Below are 25,557 nucleotides of genomic sequence, written 5' to 3'. Positions count from 1 at the left end.
TTATGTCATTCTGCATGTCTGTATGTATGTCTGAATGTATGCATGTCTGTCTATCTATCTGTCATCTCTCTATTTGTATTCCTGGCTTTCTGTCTGTTTGTATGTTTGTCTGTCCATCTGTCTTTCTACCTGTAGGTCTATATATATGCATAACAGATCTATAGTATAGATGTATATACAGACAACTACCTCCCTTCCTTTTTCAAAGACCTATTTTGTCTGCTTCTAAATTATTTTCAGCTACTTGACTGTGTTAATATCAGCGACACCATTGGTTGATTTTCAATGACCCAATAAGAAGGTTGCACGAGACGGTTGCGATGGGGAGATTCAGTTATTTACCCTTTCTCCCTCTAGTGTTTTACTCTAATATATGCATATCGGTCTTGTGTCTGCCTGCATTTATGCCTAACTTTCTTTTTATTTATCTATCTGTCTGTCTGCTCATCTTTCTATCACTGTGTCTTTCTATCTATTTTCTATCTGTCAACCTATCTTTCTATTAGGGTTGGGCCAGATATCCGGTCTGGCCGGTTATCCGGCCGGATATCCGGTCATTTTCAATATCCGGCCGGATACTGGATATTAAAACTATCCGGTTACATGATATCCGGCTAATTTTTGACGCCGGATATCTGGTTATCCGGCCGGATATCGAACGTTTGCCAGATATCCGGCCCAACCCTACTTTCTATCCATTGTTTTTATACAGAAAAATCCAATAATTCTGCTTCTCTGATATCTTTTTCTATCTTTTTATAATATACATCCCTGAGCTGAGCTTCAAGTTTGTTTGTCTGTAGGATGAACTCTCCAACCACTGGCTGCAGATTCTGAAACAAAAGAAAATCTATAAATAATAAGAAAAATTTTGGACACAAGTAGTTTAGTAATAACAATTAGCTAACATTAATTTTTTTTTGAAAAGTTTTGATATTTAAAAAGAGAAAGAGAAACTGATAAGATATTGTGGATTTTTATCCGACAGAAGAGTCTTGACTGCGGAGATACTATTGAGGCGAGGCTAAGTAGCGTAAAGCCTATCTTGAATAGGGATGGTTTTCTTAAAATTATTCAAGTAGTTGACCGTCAAATGTACACACTTGCATATCCTAGACACAGTGAAATTTTGATTGTTGGTTACTAAAGGTCTTTTTGTCATCATAACTATATTTAATGATAAAGTCGGTAAGAAGTCATTTCTGGCAATTGACCCATCAGAAACACACACACACACACCACTACATATTTTTTTTAACTTCTTCAGTTATGTTAAAAAGCATTTTAAGATAGTTTAAATAACAACACCATAAAAATGAAATAAGATTATATGGATTAGATGTATGTTTTTGATAGTTTATATATAGTGGCAATAAAATATATCTTGCTTAACACCTTTTTATCACATACCGAAGTAAAAAAAAACATTATTCTAAGAGATTCTCTGAAACGGCGTTAATAAGAATTGTTCTTTAAAAAACGTAATTTTTAAAGATGGTTTTATCAGGATATAAAACAACATAGATTTCATAAAAACCCTTCTGATCCATAGTCGAAATCCTTATGAACAAAAAGACATATTCAAATTCTAGCTTTGAAAAATTTAATTAAATGCTAGATTAAATTAAATTAAAATATAAGAATGTTTTTGTAAGAATAGAAATGATTAATGAGTATGACATCTTTCTTAATGTTTTGTCTTAAAAGGATATTCCAAACGTTAGATTTTTAAGAAAATCCATTAAAGGACATTTACACGTTGTTCTGTCCGTCTGTCTGTCCGCCAGGTGTAACGTTTTCTGTCCGCTAACCAATATACCGATTATTTTTTGCTTTTTATGGAATATACCTAATGGTGTTGCTGTGGTTTCAAGCTATTTTTCGAGGGATTGGGTCGCTCACCTCCAGAAATTAGCCCCCCCCCCCCCTAAAAATAAAAAATTAAATAAAAAATTGGAGAATCCCAATTTCATTTCTATGGGAAAAGAAACACGAGAAAAGTTAAAAGGTAAACAACTGAAGTGTCCCTTTATGTTTAAAACAAAATATTTAAATTTAATTCTGTCTTGAAAAATGTAATTTATTTGTTTAAATTTGTTTGTTTATATGTAATGTGTAAACATTGAGAACAAAATACAAACATCATGGTGTTCTCTGTATCTGAATAATTCAAAAGATCTCTGAAATGGCTAAAACAACTACATATTAGTGCTTAAGACTCTTTAATATTTAAAGAAAACTATTTTCCCTCCCCTTTACTTTCCTTTCTTATTCCAAAAAGCCTTCCCAGGTTCATTAAAATGCACTTTAGGGAGTTGTGGACAAATCTGAAGCGCCGTTTATTAGATCTTACTGAATACACCGTCCAAAATACACCCAGCCACTTTTCTATGAAGTATTTTAGGTTTTGAGAATTAGTTGTTTTTAAGTTACAGCAATATAAGAACAACAAACACTTAACCCTTAATTAATTCAATCACAAGGTTAAAATAAGGAGGGGAGGGTTTTGCAGTTCCACCCCCCCCCCCCCCTTCTTAAAATATAATAGAATGAAAAATATCAGTCTTACAAAAAAAATTATGAAACCTTTTAAGATATTGAGAGAAAAACTTTTTGACTTCATCTATATAATCAATTACAGTCGGTAGTTAATTAATTCCATTAATATCAATCTAAAAGTAATGAATAATCTTTGAACAAAAAAAGATAAAAACCTGCGAAGCCTTAGAAAAATATCATAAATCTTTAGTAGCGCAGCTATTCCTATAAATTATATATGTTTTTGTTTGTTCATTTATCACTTAAGGACCTGTAAGGTTAGGTTATATTGGGTACTGGGTGGCCAGGCAGGTATAGGCTAACTAACCCTTTTTCAATTTATTTCAAAAATAAGAGGGAAGGGTTATCAGTGCTCAACTGAAACTCTAAGTAAAAGCACAAAAAATGTTGACTACAATATAAACAATATTTAACAAATAAGACCGCAATGAATACCAACAAAAACGTATTAATTTTATGTTTTTTATTCATGTTTCCACGTGCAATTCATAATCGTATGAATATAGCACAAAAATAAAGCACAAAATTTTAAAATAGTTCCCTTTTTTTAAAGTTGGGAATTAGATTAAATGCATGGACAAATCAGGAAAAGATAATTGAACTTTGAAAATTTATAAAATCTAGATTTAATTTTGACATTATTTACTGAAATACAGTTAGGTTCGTCACAAAGTCTTTTTTTTTTATTAGTCGATACATGCCACAAAACTTACAATAAAAGTCATACATTTGACATAGCACCCGTAAGAATTTTGTATTCTAGAGATTAAAATTAAGAATGCATGCCTATGTTCATTATTTCGATAATGAATCAGTAATGACCACTTTTATACTATAGACATTGCATGTCGACAGAAAGCAAACTTATTAATAAAATTATGAGGCTGCTTAAGTTAAAACTGTTAAAACTCTATAAACACTACTTAAAAAAAAGAATTTAACATTCTTTTACTACATATCCCTATCCCTGTGTGTAAAGTGTATGTGGAAATGTCAACTGACATTACTCAACTTGCATAACACTTTCTTTTCTTTTGCAACCAAATAGATAACCTTGGGATGGGAGCAACCATTGCAATGCAAAAAAAAGTCGGCAAAAGTGTATATATACCACACCCTCGATAAGAAGATTTTGATAAAACTTTTTTTCTCAAAGATGGTGAAAGTTAACTTTGCATATCATGCTAATACGGTAGCAATTTAAAAATTTTGATTAAAATTTTTTATATCTGTATTTAGGTTCAACCTATGCTATTACACTACATTAAAAGCCCTTTGGGGCTTCATAATCTAATCTAACCATAGACGTCTTGGGGGGTAAAGGGCTGTTTTCCCTTCTCAGTAAACTTTGTAACCCCTCGTGTTACCCCCTACAACTTTCCACCTTAAAACTTTGAAATCAATTAATTTACCCCCGGCCCCTTAAAAAAATTATTGCATGTCCTTGAAATTTATCTAACCTTAAAGAATCACCACAAGATTCAACATAAATTTTTAAGAGGGGCTGGAAGTCTAATATTATGTATGGAATTTTTATCAGCCAGGAGAAAAGATTTCTTTATCTCCATTTACCCATCCTTGCATTCCTGTTAATACCTGGAAGGATCATACAAACTGCAGGGAGGGATAGGACATTGAAAAATAATTTAATCAAAACCAAAAAATTTTCATATATTTCATCATTTGAATAAAAACTTTCATAAAAGAGAACTTATTTATTAATTATTTATTTTTGCTCTATTCCTTTATCCCTGGAAACTGCCTGAAATGGATATCATTAAATCTCAGTGCTGTTCACTTCAAGTGCCAATGTGCCAAATCTTGCTAGGTTTAATGGTACTTACACACAGAGAGGGAGAGGGCTGTTTATTACGCTAGTCCCCAAAGTTTTATAATATCGTTTTCTTAATCGATGGCTTTAAAACTTTGGAGACTTTGAATTTTTATTGGTTGCTTCATTAAGTTGCTAATAAGGACATAACTTATTGGTCATTTCATTCATCTAGAAAGAGGGGAGTGGATGGGGTAATGGGGTGGATGTAGTTATTTTAGCCAGCTACAAGTTAATTAGAGTACATAATAATCTGGTGTAAGATTCAAATAATACTAAATTCATTCCAATAAAGCATACAGACAAATTGCGGAGTATTTCATGTGTCTGCTCTGCATGTTTGGTTTTTGTTTGAACGATTACTGAATTATTGATTGAAAAAAGTGGGTAATTGTTTATCGTTCTATATTTCCAAGATCTTAAAGGAAATAGGGTAAGGGGGGGGAAATATCGGTTTTTTTTCGTTTTTTTTGAAAAAAAATGGGGTAAATATTAATATTTTCAAATGAAACCAAGACCAGTAGAAAGCTTACGGGAAGGACTATCAGGTCCTAAAAGGACATTATCCTAGGACTTTTAGAAGTTGGCCGAAATTGGACTCAAAAAAGTTACCGATATTTCCCCACCACCGGGGGAAATATCGGTAATTTTTTTCAACCTAAAAAAAATCGATGAAAAACGGCCAAACGGCCAGTCGAACATAAATAATCATAATTAGTATAGGTTATAGGGATTATCCACAAAAAGTTTCATAATGATCGGACTATTCCTTCTATGTTAAAAATGAATTTTTTTGAAAGACGCGAATTTTCGATTTTTTTTTCTCGAAAATTTTTTTTTTTAAAACTTAAAATTAATATAAGAAAAAAACGTATTTTATTATTTTTTAGGCCTGATCCTAAAAAAGCTCACATTGAACTATAGATTTAGCCCAAAAAACATGAAAATTGATTATAAATTGACCTCAAAAATTGAATTTGAAGCAAAAGTGTCATCTTTGCAAAAAATCTTGACTACATTTTAACCTTAAAAAAATCGATGAAAAAAGGCCAAACGACCAAACAAGCGTAATAAATCATAATTAGTATAGGTAATTGGGATTAACCACAAAAAAATTCATAAAGATTGGACTATTCCTCCTATGTCAAAAATATTTTTTTTTCAAAGGACCAGAAATTTTGATTTTTTCCTCGCAAAATTTTGATTCAAAAAATAAAATTAATTTTTTTTTTGTTTTTTATCTGTTCTATTCATTTTTAGGCCTAATTCTTAAAAAGTCCATATGGAATAATAGATTTGACAAAAGAAAACATGAAAACATGACCTTAAAAGTTGAATTTTAATTTCTTTTGAAATTACCGATTTTTCCCCCGGCGCCAACTTTGGTCATTTTTGAAAAAAATATTAACCCGATTTTAAAGCTCTCAACGGATTTGGAAAAAGCGGGCAATTTCTAGTTCAAAAAGTTTTTCATATCAGCTCTAGGTCTTACCAATTTTTGTGTAGGTCGATCTTTACACACCTACTAAAAAATTTTTGGAAAAAAAAAAATTTTCGTCCGACTTTGAGACCCAATAAGTACCCTTAATATTCATCTCACAAAAAATTCATTTTATACTTTTTTGTAGGCAATTTAATAAGGAACAAATTTGCTTTTATGTTTTTTTCTGTCATTTGAAAGGAACATGGAGAAAAAGGTCATTTAATGAAGGTAGGTCGAAATTACCGAGAATAGCCCCTTACCGAAACTTCCCCCCCCTTACCCTATGTATTTAACCATTATATTACTTTGTTTGAAAAAATGTCAAAATAATTTATTAAAGCAAAGCATTTCAAAATCATCATTTGTTAGTTCTTTTTAAATTATCTATCTTCAATTTTTTAACCTCTATAGATGTATAATTATTGTATATTTTTCACTTTCTCTTTCTTTATAAAGTATTATCTATATATTTTTTCTTTCCAGCATTTTTTCTTGTCCGCTAAAATATTTGTGAGTGGTGAATTAAATTCAGAAAAACAGGAAAGGTAAAAGGAGTAAAAAGTACCCAAAGTTTTTAATCCAATGCACACTGGTCTGAAAACGCAGTTTTGGGTCAACAATTCGTTTTCAGCCGTCTTTTGGCCGATTTTAATGCCCAATACAGCAAATTAGGGGTTTTATGGGTCAGGGAGTCCATTTATGAAAAAAAAATTACATGACTTTGAAGGTCAAAGACCGTTAAAATGACCTTTAAAGTCTGATTTTTGCCGTTCCCGAGGTTTTATTGGACATTTAGGGCGGGAAGGAGTTGTCAAATCAAGAAGACTCTGAAATACTTTTTTGTAGACAATTGCATTGGCTAAATATCATGTGAAGTAAAAATTTTTGTAAGTATAACCAGTTTTTCACCAGCTGCAAATTTCAAATTTGCGCGTTTTTAATTTTTAATATCTTGATTATTTTATCTAAATTTTCTTGATTTTATCCATTTAGAAAATATTTTAAATCATTGTAATTTCATCTTACTAGAGGCTAATAAAATTATGGCATATTTTTATAAGGATGCATTTGTTTGTGTGTTTGAATGTGTGTGTGTGTATTCTTGTTTCTCCTCACTCTACGCTACGAAATAACTAGGCGCGAATGCATACAGACACACACACACACACACACACACACACGAAGAAACATAAAGAGTAGGCTGAAAGAATAATATCAATTATATGAATATAAAACAATAAAATTGACATTTAAAAATTTATTTTAACTAACCTACATGAAATATAACAGATTTTTATACTATTTAGCTATTTTCATAAGGAAAAAGAATAAGAGGATGAATACTCACCCCAATTTCATTGTAAAATATTACTTCCCCCCTAGTAAAATAATTTGTCTGCTATTTATCTAAACCGTCCGCGGCTTTATGCATCTTAATCATAACCTATTCTATATATGTAAAAAAAAATAAAAAAAATTTTATCTTATTAATTATTATTATTTTTCTGTAATTTATTATGTTTTTAAAAAAATTTAAAGAAAATATTTAAAATACAATTTGATTTAGAATCTTAAAAAACAAACAGCCGTGGACGGTCTTAGTGCAGCAGAAAAGTATGTTTCACCTAGTTTAAAAATAGGAGGGTTCACCTTTAATGATCAAAAATTTATTTTTTTTCAAATTAGCCTAAACATAATATTTAAATCTAATTAACATGATAAAACTTTAAAATGTTTACTAATAAAAAATTAATAGTTTAGCTCTCAGCCACCAGGTTCGCTAGTTGTCTACTTCAAAGACATACATTAAAACTAAGGCTAAATATTAAATAAAAAATTTCATAACTGAATAATCTAAATAAGTGAATAATCTGTAAGGCTATCTATGTTCTTTCTAAGACAATACTCGTTTCTACAATATTTTTAACATTTTCAAGTGATGTTATTTACCGCTCAGGGTTTGGCCCTTTAGTGACAAAAATACAAAACAAGAAAAATACAGGCAAAATAAAAATTGATGAACACTTTGATATTCTAGTTCTATATCCAAAGCTAGATGGCACTGAAAAACTGATTATTATAATTTACAATCAAATGTTCATTTTAAATTTGTAAAAACGTTTATTTATTAAGAAATAAAAGTTAGATAGACTGCAATATAAATCTTATAAGCTAATAATGAGTGTTATGATTAAAGTCAGTAGCAAAGTCATGAAAAATTAATAATGATAATTTTATATTCTTTCATCAGGTTTCATCAGAATGAATGATAATTCAAAATATTTCTATATCATCCTATAAAAATCAGATGTATGCTTCAAACAGCAACCATAATTGTCTTGAAATTACATTTAATTTTAAGATATTCCCATTTTGAAAAGTGGTGGAATAACATTAAAAATTCAGCGCGGCAATTGCTCAATATAGGCCTCTAGGCCCACTGCCTATTTTAGTCCTTCAAATACCTCGATTCCTCTCTTTTATTATTTTCTCTATGGCTATTTTGTATGTTTTCATTTTGTTTATTAGATATTACTCCGCAAAAATAGATCCTTCCCCCTCTACGTGCGTCGGAATAATTCTAAATTACAACATCGATGAAATTTAATCGATCTATTAGTTTTTAAGATAATGCAAAAAACGAACAAAACCGGATGCCATATATATCGTGAAATATGAAGCTAATTGCAATACCAACAAATTCTCTTTAATAAACATGCGAAAAGCTCAGAGAGTACTCAATAAGAAAATTTTGCCAAACTTACCCTTATCTTAAAAACTAAGAAAAAAAAAACACATTTTTGCATTTTGTACCATTTTTTGTGTTATAAATAATTTTTGAACTTATATAGGACTTATTTTAGTTGGACAATTTCCAACATGCGGATATTTGATTTTATCAGATTTAAGCAAGTATAGCCAATTTAACAATGTCAATAATACGTTCTTAGATTTTAGAGTTCTGCAGCTTCTGCGGCCCCAAATTATTTCAAAAAACATATTATCAACATGGGTTGATATTTAAAATATAGGTGGCCCAGGATGTCTTTGAAGGCTGGCAGGTCAACTTTTGTCTAAATTGATGGGTAGGAAAAATTGAATTGTTGACCCCTCCAGACCAGTGTGCAATGTACAAGGAAATGTTTTTTATTATGAAACTTTGAGTACCAGTGTAATTTATAGGCCCTTTTTCCCTTAACCCAATTGGAGAAGCTTCTATATAAAATTAAATTTTTGCCAGTTAATATAAAACTTAATTAAAATTGATATAATATTAGAGTAGCTAAATAGACAACCAAACCTTAAGAAGGAAAAAGTTTATCTCGGGAGGTCATTGAATCAAAACATTTTTCCCAGTACAGGTATTGCTTACGTTCAATGTAAAGAATTACAATTGAGATGCTGTTAGAAAGCTAAATTCTCAGCTATTTAATTCAACTTATATCTAACAACAATAAAAGTTATCAAATAGACCTAACACTATCATTATGGAAACTTTTTACTATAATACAAAGATTAACCTCTAAAGGACCATTACAACATCAGAACACCTGCATTAAAATGAATTTTGTCTATTTAGACCAAAGCATTAGATCATTATTGTGTAATTTTTATATTTTAGGACTTATGCCTGTACATACACTAAAATGTAAACTAACAAATCCCTTTATCCCTGTTTAAATTGAAGGCCTTTTATTGTATCTTTGCCAATTGATATCAACATGAAAGAAGACCTTACACTGATAAGGGATAGAAAATGACAAAATTAAATTTCATAGGTACATAGATTTCAAAGTGGAGAGGGTGGTGTTTGCCCCCTTCAACTTTGAAACCTCTCATTTACCACATACAATTTTTCAAAGATGACATTAGATTACCCCTTTAAACCATCAGCGTTGCGGAGCCGTTTGATTTTGGTGCGGCACCGGCTCCGGGTCCAGCTCCGGCTCCGACCTAAAATCAAGAAAAAACGAGACATATTTTTTCCCACGTCTATTTTTGACTTTTGAAGGTTTTAAAAGTAAAATTTTTGATAAAAATGGACCTAAACTTAAGCCGGAGCCGTTTTTTAACGAAAATTACAGCTCCGGCTCCAGCAAAATATGGCGGCTCCGGCTCCGCAACACTGTTTGAAACCCATAATTTTATCTTCCTAAATAAAGCTTGGGCGTTCTTGCAAAGGTTAACCTATGTTATTTGAGAGAGATGTACAGATAAATGAAGACAGGATTATCCTATTTATATAATAAAGAATTGCTATATTATCAAAAACAAATCTTAACTTTAGAAGCTCATGAGATTCTTGTGACAAAAATTTATATTTTTTTGAGGAATACTCCGTCCCTGAGATCTTAAACCTTTTTACGTTCTAAACTGAGCTGAGCATATCTATACAATGAATAGGAAATTTTAGAACACTAACATCACACAACTGAATAATGAATCCCATTCCCAATGGCAAGACAATAGTAACACAATAAACAATTTCAAAACTTAGATTGATTATGAGCTTTCAGAAATCTAAATCTTATTATATAAAGTAGTAAAGTTACTTTGTCTGTAGCTTAAGATTTTTAATATTTACTCAACCAATCATGTTTTCCATTTTAGGGAAGCTTCTTATAGGTCTAGGGATTATTTAAAACTATCTAAATGTTTTTTCTACATTCTTATTACTAGAGGCGCAGCAACTAGATTAACATTAGAGTTACAAACCTACTATTTCTTAGATTTAAACAATGTAAAATAACATTTTACTACACGAATAAAAATTTTCGCAAATATGCAACATTTTGTTTATCTTTTAAATTAAAGTTTTTAGATAATAGATCATTTTTATCAACAAATTTCTATTAATTATAATCAATTTATCTAATTTGTATTTTACTTTTTATGGGCATAAACTACGTAATAAATTAATTTAGGCTTGAACATTAAGATATTAGAAAAATTATTTCCTTTTTGAGAAATTGATAGGCATAAATTTTTAGTGTTTCCTTAAACTAACCAATATAAAAATGTGTAATATGTCTCTTTAATCGATAATATCCACTTAAAGAGTTATATTCATAATTAAGATAAGATGTATTATTTAGTGTTTATTGTTTCCACCTATGACAGGATAGAAAACAATTATCTCCTGTATAAAGGGAAGAGGCAAAAAAGTATCTCATTTAAGTTTCCGTTTCTTTAGTAAATTAAAAATGCAGCATCCACCGTCAGATTCTATACATTTCTTTTTGCTTAAAGGAGAAAACATACTTTTTTCAAAGATATCTTTTTATTACACCTTAAAATTGATGTATTTTTGACATTTTGATTAAGTGGAAGATGGTTAATATTTTTTGGGATAAAAAATTAAATTTAAGTTGCGAAACTACTATACATATATAATTTACTATCTTTAGATGATTTAGCTATAGACAAAAAAATATAATTTAAATCATTCCTTTACATACCTAAAGAACAACTAAAAATGCCCTAAAATACTAAGATTCGATTAAATTAACACCTTTCAGATTACTAACCCATGACTAGTTACCATTTATACTATCGCCTGGGGTATTTATATTTTTAACAAACTAAAATTTGTTAAAATATAAATAATTGTTATCAAGTCAAAATTCAAGTCTACAATCTTTTCATTAAATTTAGTAAATCTGAAAATCTTAATTTATGCATATTTTCATATTTTTTCTATACAAGAATGATCAAATCCATGAAAATATACATATTATTTATTATATAGCATATATATATGAACCTACAAAAAAATAGTAAATGGGTTCAGTTACGTCAATATTTTTGAATAATTTAGATTAGTTAGTAGGAAAATTAAAATGAAATATAGGGAATCTAAGGTCCTCATAACGTATTATACGTGCAAAATTTAAAGGGAAAAATTTGTATTTTTATTTGAAAAGAAGAAACCAGTGCATTATTAATGCAAAATTAAGTAAGGGTGCAGGGATAAGCTTTAGAAAATACAAAGTACAAAATAATACATTCTTTAATTGTTGGACATTTTTTATTTAGGGTTTTATTACAATCGAGTAATAACATAAGAATAAAAAAACTATTCCTATTGTTTGATGGAGCAGTCTAAAAGTAAGCTTTACTTATTACAATGAGCTGTACACTATCAGACAAGGGTCGAGCAATTAAAATGTTTGGAATACATTATATTGATAGGGTATATTCCCCTGACTGAGAATAATACGATTAGGCAGAGTACAAGTAGAGTAGATGGTTTATTTTGTAGTCTAAAGGTAAGCTATACGTAACACTTTCAGATAATGGCCGTGTTTTTCAGTAATACACGAGATTATTAGGACATATTCACAGAAAAACAATTAATACAATTAGGCATAGAAAAAAATAGATGATTAATTTTGGGCGAAAAATTAACTATATTATTTCTAACTAATAGTTCTACCTACTCTACTATTTTACAAAATAATTTTTCTTCGCTTGTTTTTAGATGACTAAACATGATAAAGGGAAAAAGAGAGTGATTTTCTATTAGGTTTATTTGCAACTTATTAAAACCCTTCTTCCCCTTTTATCTTATTAAATTTAATACTTTAATCCAATATCCTTATACAGTGTTAACTAAGATAAGCAATAAAGAAAACTTTGAACTCGTTTTGTTGGCCCTGAGGGGTCGAAGTCACAGGCTAACAAAACTGGTATTGATTTTAAGATTTGTATTACAATAATTGGGAAAATTGTCTGTAATATGATACTGTACATGATTTTTTCAGAATAGCTGAGAACCGGTTCTAATCCATTGGATTCTATTTAGATATACTGGAAAAATATATCTCGCATTTATTTTTTGAAAGTAGTGGAGAGAGGTTGTCCATTTGAAATGAATTCGATAGTGCCAAAATGACTAACCAACACAAAATGAAAAGAAAAATGCATCTTTTTACGTCAAGTTTAAATTTTAGACAGGCTAGTTTTATGCTATCATTCAATAACTTTGTGGAATGCTAAGCTTTTCTAAAACTTGTAGTTTTCGGTCATTTTGGACCATTAATTCTATTAAATAAATCGGATGTGATTCTATTGCATAGGGGCTTTAGATTCGAAGATGGAGGGATTTGCAACAAAAAAAAGACTAAAACCCCTAAGACCCTAATGTGAAGTGTCTCTAAAATGGAGAATAAAATAGATTCAGTGGTTAGCGAGATCTTAACCAACAAACAAACAAAAAAAAGTATATACTAGGAGTAAATTCGTAAGCAAAGCAAATTAAAGTATTATTAAATACAAAACGTATGTTTAAATAACTTTGAATGCCACAAAGAAGGCCTAGATGTTTAAATATTAATAATTTATTATACCACTAGCGGCTTCGCCCCTAGCCTCTAGGGGCTTTGCCCCAAGAGGTGATCAAAAAAAAATTGAGGTGAAATTCGTAAAAGGACTAAGGAAATCTTCTGCAAAAAAAATAAAGGACCTAGGAAATCTTCTGCAAAAAAAAATAAAGGACCTAGGAAATCTTCTGCAAAAAAAATAAAGGACCTAGGAAATCTTCTGCAAAAAAAAAAAAAAAAAAAAAAAAATTGGGGGGGTATTTTTTTATTTTTTGGGGGGGTTGGGGGTGTCCCACCCCCCAAGAAAATAGCCTAAAACCACCACAGGACCAGTAGGTATATTCCCTGAAGAGTAGAATCCGATCGGTTCAGTGGTTACCGAGATCTTAAGGGACAGACAGACAGACGGACGGACAGACGGACAGACATCAAGCTACTTTGTATTATAGATTAACGTAGTTTGATAGAATTCCATCAACTTAAATAAGTTTTAACCCCATTTTTGTGGGGGGAGAGGGAGGGTTCTTTTTGGGGCGAGGTCTTAATTTACCTACCCACCTCGCCCCCATAATGAATAGACTGAGTAGAAAAATTGGTTAATGGTTATTTAATGGACATTGGACAGCTTTCTGCAGATATTAAAATAAAAAATAATAGGATTAAAACAAAGAGGGGTCGAATACCGGCTAACAAAACTGGTATTAATGTTAGATTTTTATTTTAATATTCGTAGAAAACTAGCTATAATGCGATTCGATACATGATTTTTCAGTATAGCTTAGAAATGGTTCTAATTCGGCGGATTTACTGGCATATTTCTTGTCCATTTCGTAGCACGCCACCCTTGACCTTATATTTGAGTAATGATATATATTAAAAAACACATGGAAAAAAATTAAAGAAAAATATCGGGCCTAACATAATTATAGCAAATGATTCTTTTTGGGTTTGGTTTTTGGTCAGACTATCATTTTCAAGGTTTTTAAATAAAAGTTAATTAGATTAATATTTTTTATTTTTTAATTTTTCAAATCTTTTCTATTAATATTATGCTGGTAGTTTACTTAGTGGGAATGCACTGGCCCATAAGCAGTTACAATTTTAAACACAGGTTTAACCATTAAAGGTATTACTTAGTATTCTAAAGAGAATTTGTTATTTTTAATTATGTCATAAATAAAACCTGCTATACAAAAGTTCTCCTAGCAGAGCTTTTTAAAGCATCATTTTTATTGATTAAAGTTGCTAAAGCCATTTGAAAAATTATTAACTTTTGAGCTTTGCATCTATGGATAATTTCATGATTCTTAATATTTTTCCCCTACAAGTGCATCATTTATTACATAATTTATGTACATACTAGATGTTCTAAAATTTCCTATAGAACTTTAGTGTACTGATATCAAACTAAGTCTTTAGTAGAACAGTTCAGGGTTTTGTTAATACTCAATATTGGTCATAATATAGATGAACATATCAAGAAACCCAATAAAATTGATATAAACTCCCAATGATAAAAATCAAAACTAACCGTTCTGTAGATTAAAAATGTTTAAAATCTACTAGTTTGAAACTTACAGCATGCAATTGTTAAATAAGTACCCAAAATCCAAGCCCCCCCCCCCCCCTCAAAATCCTTTCTGCAATGACCACTTTAGTCAATCCAATATCTTCTCCAGATTTAACAGGGGATTGATGTTGAAAATTTGCCACCCCGTGCAAAATATTTTGCAAGTACACTTGGAAAATATGTAAACACATACAACAAGGATGATGATTAGCAAAGGTTGTTTATGGGAAAAGACAATGAAAGACAATGTTTGTACATACTCTATCATGATAAACATAATAACCCCTTCTTAAGATTTGACTATTGGTTTGTTTATATTGATTTTTTCATAATAAAATAGCATATACCTACTGTACTTATTTTTAGCTTTCGCTAAACATGAACTGTTGTACTTTACTCTTTATAAAAAGAGGGTGGGTGTAAAGATACATTTTTGTAATAATAAGATATACAAAAACAAAAAAAGCGAAGTATTTTGAGAGTAGCTTCGTAACTAGAAAACATTCTGGAAGCAAATACTACATACTAAAACATACAAGGTCGATTTACAATAACTTTCTAGGCTTTTATCAATTTTTTGGAATATTGAAGTAATTTTCATTTGATTTATTTCATAAGATGTAAGACTGTAATACAATAATAATACGTTCTATCAGAATTGCTGTAAATTAAATGAATTATAGAGTAGCTGCAATCTGAACTAAGTATACATGATTACTCAAACTATTAGACAGATATTATGCCCAAAAAAATATCACTTTTTCGCCTATTTCATTAGTTACCAAAAAAAACTTTTTCATAGCTTTCAACATTTTCCATGAAAATAAAACAACAAAGTGTTATCCAGTAATTTACAGGGTAATTACATAGGGATAATTTAAGTATTAAAAAATTCTTAATTAAAATTTCAAGACTTTCGTTCAACCAATAATTTACAGTCAATAGAGACGTTTATAGACGGACAAATAAACCTTTATATTGGCTGCGCTACATATCATTACAAAATATTATATCATTATAATCATCATCATTTTCACCTATGTTATTGAGATTAGAAAACTAGACTTTTTGTGACAACTTTTTGACAGCATATATTTGTTATTGTGTGCGAGGAAGGTTATTTGAAAAAACAAGGACGATAACGTTCAACAAAAGTATAAATATGTCAAATGATAATGATAATGAATATTGGAATTTTGGGATAAAAGATGAAAGAAAGAAAGAAATAAAGATTTAGTGAGAAAGATGGCTAGAGAGATATAAGAATGAGTGAAAGAGTAAAAGGGGGAGGGAAAAAATCTAAAAAGTAATTATAGCATTACAGACAGGCAGACAGACAGATTGCCAGACACACATAGCACAATCATGTTCATATACATTACATACATAATTAAACATTTAATATCTTAATATTTGTCTTTCCTGTTCTACAACTTAGAATACTTATTCTTATTTGTGTGTATATGTGGTTGTCTGTGTGTGTATGTGTGTGTGTGTGTGAGTATGTGTGTAATTTGTTAAGGCTCTGACATGCAATGCTATTTATCTGCTCCACCCCTACACCCATTTATGTCATTGCCCATGTCAAACAAGTAAATTTGGTATGGGTTTATGTACCTACACATAATTGGTTGATTATTAGTCAAATTTAACTAGTGTAGATTATCTAAAAAGGTCTGAAAGAGAGTTATAATTACCCTACAACCTAAATTTTTTAAGTAAAACAATTTTAGGGGTTTTAGTTTTTTGTGTGCCTTATCTCTCAGGAGGGTTCAATCCACCAACCCCCTCCCCAACCAAATCAGAGCTTACAACCTGTTATGAAAACACTTGAATGCTTTAATGAGTAGAAACATCCAACTACCTCCTATGTCAGAATAAATTCTTTTTTTTAAATAGACCATAAATGGCTTTTCAAATTTAACTTGAGGCTAAAAAGGTAATCTATTATTGTCTGCCTATGAAAAATAAAAAGTGATAAGACAATGGCAGAAAATCCAATCTACATTCTACATCCCACTCTTCCTTCCAATTCTTCCTAAACTTTGTCCCTGTCCTGGAGTACAAAGAATTTTTTTGCAATTTTCTGTGATAAATTTTTGACACTTGACAATGACATTGTGCTATTGACTAAAAATAGTCGAAAAATTTCTTATATCAATTCCTTAAAATTTAAGGAATCTTAAGCTAGTTTGTACAACCCAATCAGGATTTAATAGATCTACCCACTGTTTTCAAGCCCACGAATGAGAGTACATTATTATAAAACTTTGTCCCTTTCCTCCTTCCTTAAACTAAACTTTAAGTTTTTTCTGAAACCATTAGAACGAAATGTTATCCTATTATATTAAGTAGTAATATTTTTTTGTATGTAGCTTAAGATTTTGATAAATACTGAAATTATCAAGTTCTCCATTTCAATCTCGTTTCACAAGTCTTAAGTTGGTTTTAGGCTAATTTTTTGTCCTTCAGATGTTAGAATTTAATTTTTCTTTTGATAAAATATCCCTTCCTACACCAAAGTGTATAAGACAGTATAAAATTCTAAAAATAAAGATTATTCTAAGAACAAAATATCACAGTAAATTTTCTGCCTAAGTTATCCTATTTTCTTTATGTGATACAGTTGCAATTATTTATTCTTAGGAACAGTTTGAAATGCAATTTTACACAACTTGAAAATTGATATTTCTTTCTTTGTGATGTAAAATTCTCCAATAAAAGGATCTGTAACTAAGCTTATATATGGATCTTAAGGGATCAATGGACTAAAAATCTATGTACATACCCAATGACCATGAACCAATATATCTTATCAAAGGTGCCCAAGGTGTTTGAGCCAACGAATGAGAAAAGGTGTTCGTAAAAATTCTGTTGTCGTAAATTTGGCCTAAACTTGGTTTTTGGTTACATAACAAAGGGTTGTGGGTTAATACAAATACTCCAAAAATTTAAAGATATTAAAACTTTAAAAACTTTTAGCTAATTTGCCCAATCCTTTAACTAAATTATTCAGAATAGAGCTGTAAACAATTTAAATATTTTTATGTTTTTAAATTAATTTAAATTGGTATAATCATCTTGTAAAATTTTATCATAGAAAATCAGAAAAGCTGAAAAAAATATAAATTAAAATATTAAAATAGACAAGAACATCTATGTTCATGGGCTATGCAATTACAAAAAGATAACTTTTTTGATGACTTTCAAAGCCTCTAGGAAGGATGACCACATTTTCTGGGGTTTTTGTATTATCAGCATAATCATTATCATAATAATTATATCGCTTTTAAAATATGAGTATATATATGTACATAAAAAAAAGTTTTGAGATTTGATAATATCTTATGCCATTGAATCATTTTGACTATTAATAATACTGTAGCTATAAAGTCATTAGACTAGTGTTAAATCTATAAAATGTCAGACACTATACTTTTTAGACCACATTGTTAATATTTTAAAAATTCTCTAGTAAAAATCATGTTCTTAAAATTTCGTTGACAAACTCTTAAATATGATCCTTTTATGAAAATCAGTAGGATTCATATAGATTCTGTGATGGTTTCAGGCTATTCTATTTCCAGATTTTAGTCTATTTTTCTAGCCCCTTTCGGACCTAAGGGGATAAAGTAGTAATGTATTTTGTCTAAAGCTTAATATCTCAGAAAATAATGATCCGAACTGTATTTTTAAGGGAATCTATAGGTATAAGTGTTTTGGGGTGGTTTTATGCTGACCTACATAGGCCTGGGGTGAAGGAACTTGTGCCATACATATCTTGAAATTTACGATTTTTATCCTTAGTGTGCATCTATTGTTATAAATCTATTATCTATCCAAATCCGATTCTTAATTAAAACATGGAATTACAAGTAAAAAGGATTAGTACCAAGGAAAGCAGGGATAGGACAATTAAAAGTAAATCAATTTAACACCATTTTTTTTGTCAATTTCTGATTGTTGTAAATGGTAAATATTCGGGGAAAGATAAAGATGTGGACATAAATTAATTTTATCGACATTGTCCCCTCCCTCCCTGATTATACTACAAAGCTTCCAATTTAATTAATTCAAACTGAGAATTGTAATACAAGGTAACACAAAACTAAGGTGAGTGGTTAATTTAGGGTTCGACTTTGTACAGTACATATTTTGTACATGTGTTTTTTTTTTTCTTGGGTTTAACAATTACCTTCAAACAAGTTTTTTTATTAGATTGTTAAAATATAGAGATTTTTATATATTACAAAACTAATTGAACGTTTAAAAACAGCATTCAAGTGGCTTAGACCCTGTACTCTTTTTGTGTACATTCTCAGACTATTAGATATATATGACACTAAAATTTATATTTTATCCTATCCTTTTCAGTGGCGCAGCTACTTTTTTAGTATGGAATGCTCGTATGTCATCCTGAAAGTCCATACATCTGACAATGATAGAAAGTTTGGAAACAGAATTGAACAGCATTTTATTTTCATTTTTATATAAAATATTTTGTAAGCTTCACTTTATACTTCGCTATCTATGAAAAAAAAATATTTTTAAAAAATGAATTATGCTTTTTAAGTTAAAGTAAATGTTTACTGAGTCTTTTTTTAATTATCTTTACATTGTTTTAAAAGTGTTATGACTACCTTATCTTAATATGCTTAAAGCACTTCTCTATTAGGACAAGTAAAAAGTGAGGGGCGTCGCCACATTACTTCCAATTATGTTCAATAGATTAACAATAGAGCTATGTTGTACTAGAGTGTTAAGGGCAATATACATATTCTGATTAATAAAGAGTTTAATGTCTTTTTGTCTTTTTTAAATATATTCTCTAATATCTTAACCCCCTTAGAAATAATCGCAACTAGACAAATATTACCCCCAAACAGTTCTTATTTTTTAAACAAAAATAACAGAAAAATTGGAAGAATCCCTAAACCTCTTTATAGTTCCTCTAGAGAATTCTAGGGGCGTAGACACTAGAAGCAAAGTCCTATTAAAAAGAATCATAAGATTTTTATGACTGTCTATATAAGATCTCGCTACCAACCTAAAAGATAAAGTTTTTCATATAAGGGGAGATTAACAGGTTTCAGGCTATTTTATTTTCATATCTAAATCTTGGAGTGGTTTTATGCTATAAGTAAACTTATAAAAGCCAAACAAAATATCCTTTTTTATAACAGAATGTCTAGTAAGTATAAAATCTATCATATGTAGAAATATAAAGATTGTTTATCTAAGGCAGAGCTCAGCTAACATAACACAGATTTAATTAGGTTAAGGGTTTCCACAGGGACACAGGGATAAGACAATAAACAGGGCTATATATTTCAGTTAAGAATTCTAGTTCAATGGTCTTCTCTTGGTTTGCCAAGTACCTAAAGTCGTCAAAAACAAACCAAAAAAGCAAGTTTGCCTTATTTCTAGAACCCAAAGTCCACGATAATGAAAACGAACGAATTTTAATTCTATTGCCTCATCCCTATATCCCTGGGTATTATAGGGAAAAGTACAACCTTGTTTTTTATGCTTTTTGTCTTTTTTGATAATTATTATTGTAAAATATATTGACAAATTTTTAATACTTCCTAATTTAGTTTGAAGAAAATGAATTATTGTTTTTTCTCTAATTAATTATTTATTACTGATATATACACCAATATTTACTTTAGTTTTACTAATGATAAATATTTCTAGTTGTGGAAATTTCAGGACAATTACTTTTGATTGGTATATTTAATTAAAATTATTGGTGGAGAGGTTTGGACACATAAGGTTTGTACCAACATATTAAGATTTAATCAGTCCCAAAAAAAAGAACTTAAAACTTTGGGAACTAGTATAATTTACATTCCAATATCTCGAGTCCTGCATTTAAGAACCAATTAGGGGGTTTAAGACATAACATAAGCATTTAAAAGAAAAGGATAATATTGATAACTACGTTACTATTAACCTAAAACAACCTAATCTAATATATTATTTTTGTCATGTGTCACTGTCAAAGGTGTGCATTTACTTCCGCATATAATCCCAGTCTCATATGCAAAAAGATAAATTAAAAATAAATAAGAAGGTTTGGATCATGGAAAGAAAGTGGGCTTTGTCGTTTTTTAACAGTAGCTGATAGGTTATTTCAGGTTAGGCTAGGTTATGTAAATGCTAATGATTGCCCCGCAGGGTTAGGAAATTGGCCACGTAGGATTAGAAATGGAGAAAAGCTACTGTGAAAATACGACGAAACCCGCTACTTCATTTTCCTTCCATGATCCAAAGGTTTTAATGATGATCGAGAGTAAAGCAAGTGGAAGAGAAAAGTTTTTGCTGTTTTAATAATAAGCAGCACTACTTATATGATTCTGATAATATGAAACTTTTGCGGAGGTAATCGCACACCACCATCAAACTACAAATAGTATATTTACTCTTTTTTCCTCACCTACTTTATAAGCAATAAATCATATTTTTTCTGCAGGGAAATAAGGGTATATTTTGCAGCAAAAAAACATTTATACATTTCTAAACCTTCTGATTTTAAATGGTTTGACTGTTCAACTAGACACACCCTTTGGCTGTTTTAGGTTTATGTTAATTCCTGTCAAGGGGGGTACACACCCCTTCAGCACGCTTCTTATAAGGTATTTTTCAACTCTACCCTTGTAAAAACCTGTGTATGCACCTTTCTACAACACATTTTGTGATGATAGATACCTATTTGTCTAAGAATGTACTGAAGATTATATAGTATAAGGCCAATAAATACAAAACACTACGTTTAAAATTTTAATTACTATTTGGTTTTAAAAGTTTCTTTATTTAGTACATTTTTGGTAGAAAAGCCTGTTCAAAATCGAGAAAACTTTTTATATACTGTACAAAATCCAACGATGAATTTCCAGTCATTAAATTGTATATAACTAGAATAAACTGTTATTGCAGCTCTACTTATGGATATAATTGATCTTTATACAACCCCCTCATTGTACGCCAATAGATCGTGTGTCATATTAATTTGGGGAAAGTAAACATTTAAAAGATAAGAACTGAATAATGAAAAAAACATGCACAGCAAAAACCCTTATTTGTTTTGCTCGTGCAGGGTTATTACTGATGGCGTAGCTACTTTATAAATAAGGTTATGCCGTACGTCTGTTCGTCTGTATGTATTAATTCTCTGAACAAATGTATTTTTCTAACCTAGTTTACAGAGACACCGCTCTATTATTTGCACTGACACTGTCATTCAGACAAACATAACTATAGAACACAATAACAAATAAATATATTTAGTAGCTACACTAATCGCACCACATTGTCCTTGTTTGTAAAGTAACTCAGTGCTACGCACTCTAAACCTAATTATTAGTAGCGCAGCTACTCCTTAAACGTTAATATTGTAAGTAAGACAACACACTAAGACACTAAACGAAATTTTTTGGATCAATTATATATTACTAGTTGCTGCGCCCCTGCTAGCATCTAGGGGCTCCTTATATTAAAGAGTATAGAAGGGCAGAAAAATAACCTTAAAACATCCCAAGATATAAAAATATATAGCCGAAAACCATCCCGGGACCTAAATCTTTAGTTACAGACAAAAAAAAATAATTCCCGGTTCAAGCCCCGCCATGTGCAAAATTAACTCTAATGTATTGAGCCATACTGCTGAGCCCTAAAAGGGCGAAACACTGTGTCTATGGATATACTTTATATAATACTATTGTATCGAGATTAGACCTAGGGGTTTACAGAACTTCTACTGTTTCATTTACATTTTCGGTATTCAATTATTGCTGTGCTATGGTGGACAACAATTGTCCTTGTATAAAGTTATTCTTTATGAAATAAATATTTTTGCATTGTAATTTGATATACTCTAGTCTACAATTAACACAATTAATTCATAAGCAATGTTTTTTTATGATATTCAATCCAATTACATAAAAAATTCTATGTCAGTTTTATGCTATTTTACATCCCACCCTCCCTCGAGATGCTATGGGCGTAGCCATTAGTATTTTATATAAAATAGTAAGCTATTTTGAAGTAACAATCTCTGAAACTCCTTAACATTAATTTTTTGGGGTCATACATGATTTTAGGCTATCTTTTAAGGGTTTCGAGACCTGTAAGTAGATAGGGTTGTATGTTTGTCTGTATATATCTCGTAAACAATTATACAGAAAGTTCAATAATATTAAAGTCTTTGTTCATAGTTCGTCTAGGTCCTTGGCATGTTTTAGGCTATTTAGTTGACTCTTTGAAGAACTCTCTTAGGTCGGTCGAGGAAAAACACTTACAAATGGTTGACTAAAAATTTGTATAATGCGTGTGTGGTACTAATAAAAATCTAACTTTACCTAACCTAACCTAACCCTGCCAATAATATCCTCTATTCCTTGGATACATATAGTGTGCAATTAAGGTCGAGTATCAAATTATACCTAACCTAACCCTGACAATAATATCCTGTATTCCCTGTGAACACATAGTGTGCATTTAAGGTCGAGTATCAAATTATACCTAACCTAACCCTGACAATAATATTCTGTATTCCCTGTGAACAAATAGTGTGCAATTAAAGTCGCATATCAAATTATACCTAACCTAACCCTGACAATAATATCCTGTATTCCCTGTGAACAAATAGTGTGCAATTAAAGTCGCATATCAAATTATACCTAACCTAACCCTGACAATAATATTCTGTATTCCCTGTGAACACATAGTGTGCAATTAAGGTCGAGTATCAAATTATTCTTGTCTACAAAAGGTAGCCACTCTAAAAAGTGGAGAATTTTTTTTCGTTTTAAAGCATAAGTAATAAGTGTTTTAGAAGCTTTCGGATTTTGCAAACAGGGTTGTATTAATGGATGTAGAATCAATATACTTGGATATTATGTCAGGGAAAAATTTTCGTCAATTGAGCCTACCAACATGGAACTCATTTATTGGTCAGTTCGTTCATTTATTAGAAGGGCAGGGGATTGGGTACAGTGGTTGGAATGGGGGGAATCTTTAGTTTAGCCCGCTACGTGTTCACTTTATTAGAGAACATAAGAAACTAGTGTAATATCCAAGCAAAACTAAGATTTTAAAAAGATGTATTGACCCACAAACAGGATAAACACATTATCAAACATCGAATAGGTAAACAAAAGTTGTGCGATAAAAGTGTTGTCTACTTATCTAAAAACACTTATCTTCTATTAAAACACAGGACCTTTCAGCTTATTCTAAACTTATATTAAGACTCCCAGAAAACATAAACCTTACTATTTTGCTAAAAACTATACATTAATTTTTAGAGTAAGTAAATGTATAAAAACAAAAGTATTTTATATTCTAGCTGTGTATTTTAGGAGGGAGAGGGCAATGGCCCTTTCATAATACCCCCCCCCCCCCCAACACACACACACACACTCCAATACATTCAATTAAACACTGTCAAAGGCTAAACATAAGTCTTGGGGGAATAATTGATTCATTGTCCATTGTCTCATCCATGTATCCATGATACTACTTATAAACTACTAATATTTCATACTTCTACAAAAGGAAACAAATATTATTACAATACATATGTCTGAAGTCGCGCAGCTACTTAACAAATAAGGTTTCTGTACGTCCTTTCTTTTAAAGCTGAGACAAATTTTTAATTAAAGTTTTAAACAAAAAAATATGTCAAAGACAATATCTGCAAATTTGATTATTATAAAGTACGCAATTATTTCTTCCATTTTTATGGCTATAATTTCCTAGGTTTTCTTACGTTACATTTCTAAATTAATATGATGTTATTGTAATAAATTAGGAATATAACAAAATTTAGATATTTTTAAGATAATTCATATGCGTGTGTATGCCATGTATGTAATATGTAATCTTAGATAGGAAGAAAGATAATGATATACAAAAAGAGTTATCAAATGAATCTAATATATGTATTTTTATGTTTCTACACTCTAACAAATGTGTTGTAATTTATCAAACAAATATTATATTTTTATTTGAATATTTTCTTCCTTGTTGTTGTATAAATTCTTACCACTGTTGAAAAGTTTGACCGCCAATTTTCATCTGCTAACCCTTCCCCCCCCCCCTTCCATTACAATAAATAATTCAGTTGTACATAAACTTTCAAACAATTAGGTACACCATATTTCAAAGTAAAAAGATTTGGATTTTATTTTGTTTTTAAAAATTCTTTTTTTCAAAGTACTTAATATTTTCAACTTGTTTTTTGTTAAACTTATATTAATTTTAACTAGTATGAAGCTTGTTGTTTTCTTAAGAATTTTTGCAAATATGGTTATTATTTTATAGAATTGAGAAGGCTTGAATAAAGCGAAATATATTTTCTACAAAGAAGTGTGTTCTTCCATGTGTAGTTAGCTCTAGCCGCGCGTTTTTTGAGATTTTTATTATAGCGAAGCTTATTTTAAGTAATTATGTCTGTCCAATAAATCTATACATATAGTAGTATAACCAGACAACTACCTGGATCCCCTGTTGGGGACATTTTATATCCATTGGAAAGATTCTTACCTTACAGTTTTGAACAATGGTCTGGAAAATTCCCGCCAAAAGTTTGATTTCCTCCATACTGGAGTTACAAACACTAGCGCCACTCTCCGCGTCACCTTGCGACATTTTTGAGAACTATTTATTTTCACCTTTTCCAGTATATTTTTTATATACCCTATGTATTATACAACACTTTTTTCATCACTCATTTTTATTTCCTTATTTTAACCATTGCATTTGGTAAAACAATTCATTTTCTAAATCT

General features: G+C 30.2%; 1 long non-coding RNA gene across 1 annotated transcript; it reads right to left on the bottom strand.

Moving 5' to 3' along the window:
• Positions 1–704: 704 nt before the first annotated feature.
• LOC145323062 (uncharacterized) lies at positions 705–25,557 on the bottom strand. Its single transcript, XR_013880861.1, has 2 exons — positions 25,314–25,557; positions 705–833 (listed from the first exon to the last, which is right to left on the bottom strand). It is a non-coding gene; the product is annotated as an uncharacterized LOC145323062 (long non-coding RNA).

Source organism: Acartia tonsa, chromosome 6 (genome assembly GCF_053477335.1).
Source record: "Acartia tonsa isolate MP-2025a chromosome 6, ASM5347733v1, whole genome shotgun sequence".
NCBI classification, from domain to species: domain Eukaryota; kingdom Metazoa; phylum Arthropoda; class Copepoda; order Calanoida; family Acartiidae; genus Acartia; species Acartia tonsa.
Note: the sequence above shows the minus strand (reverse complement) of the source record. Positions and strands in the feature narration are given on the sequence as shown.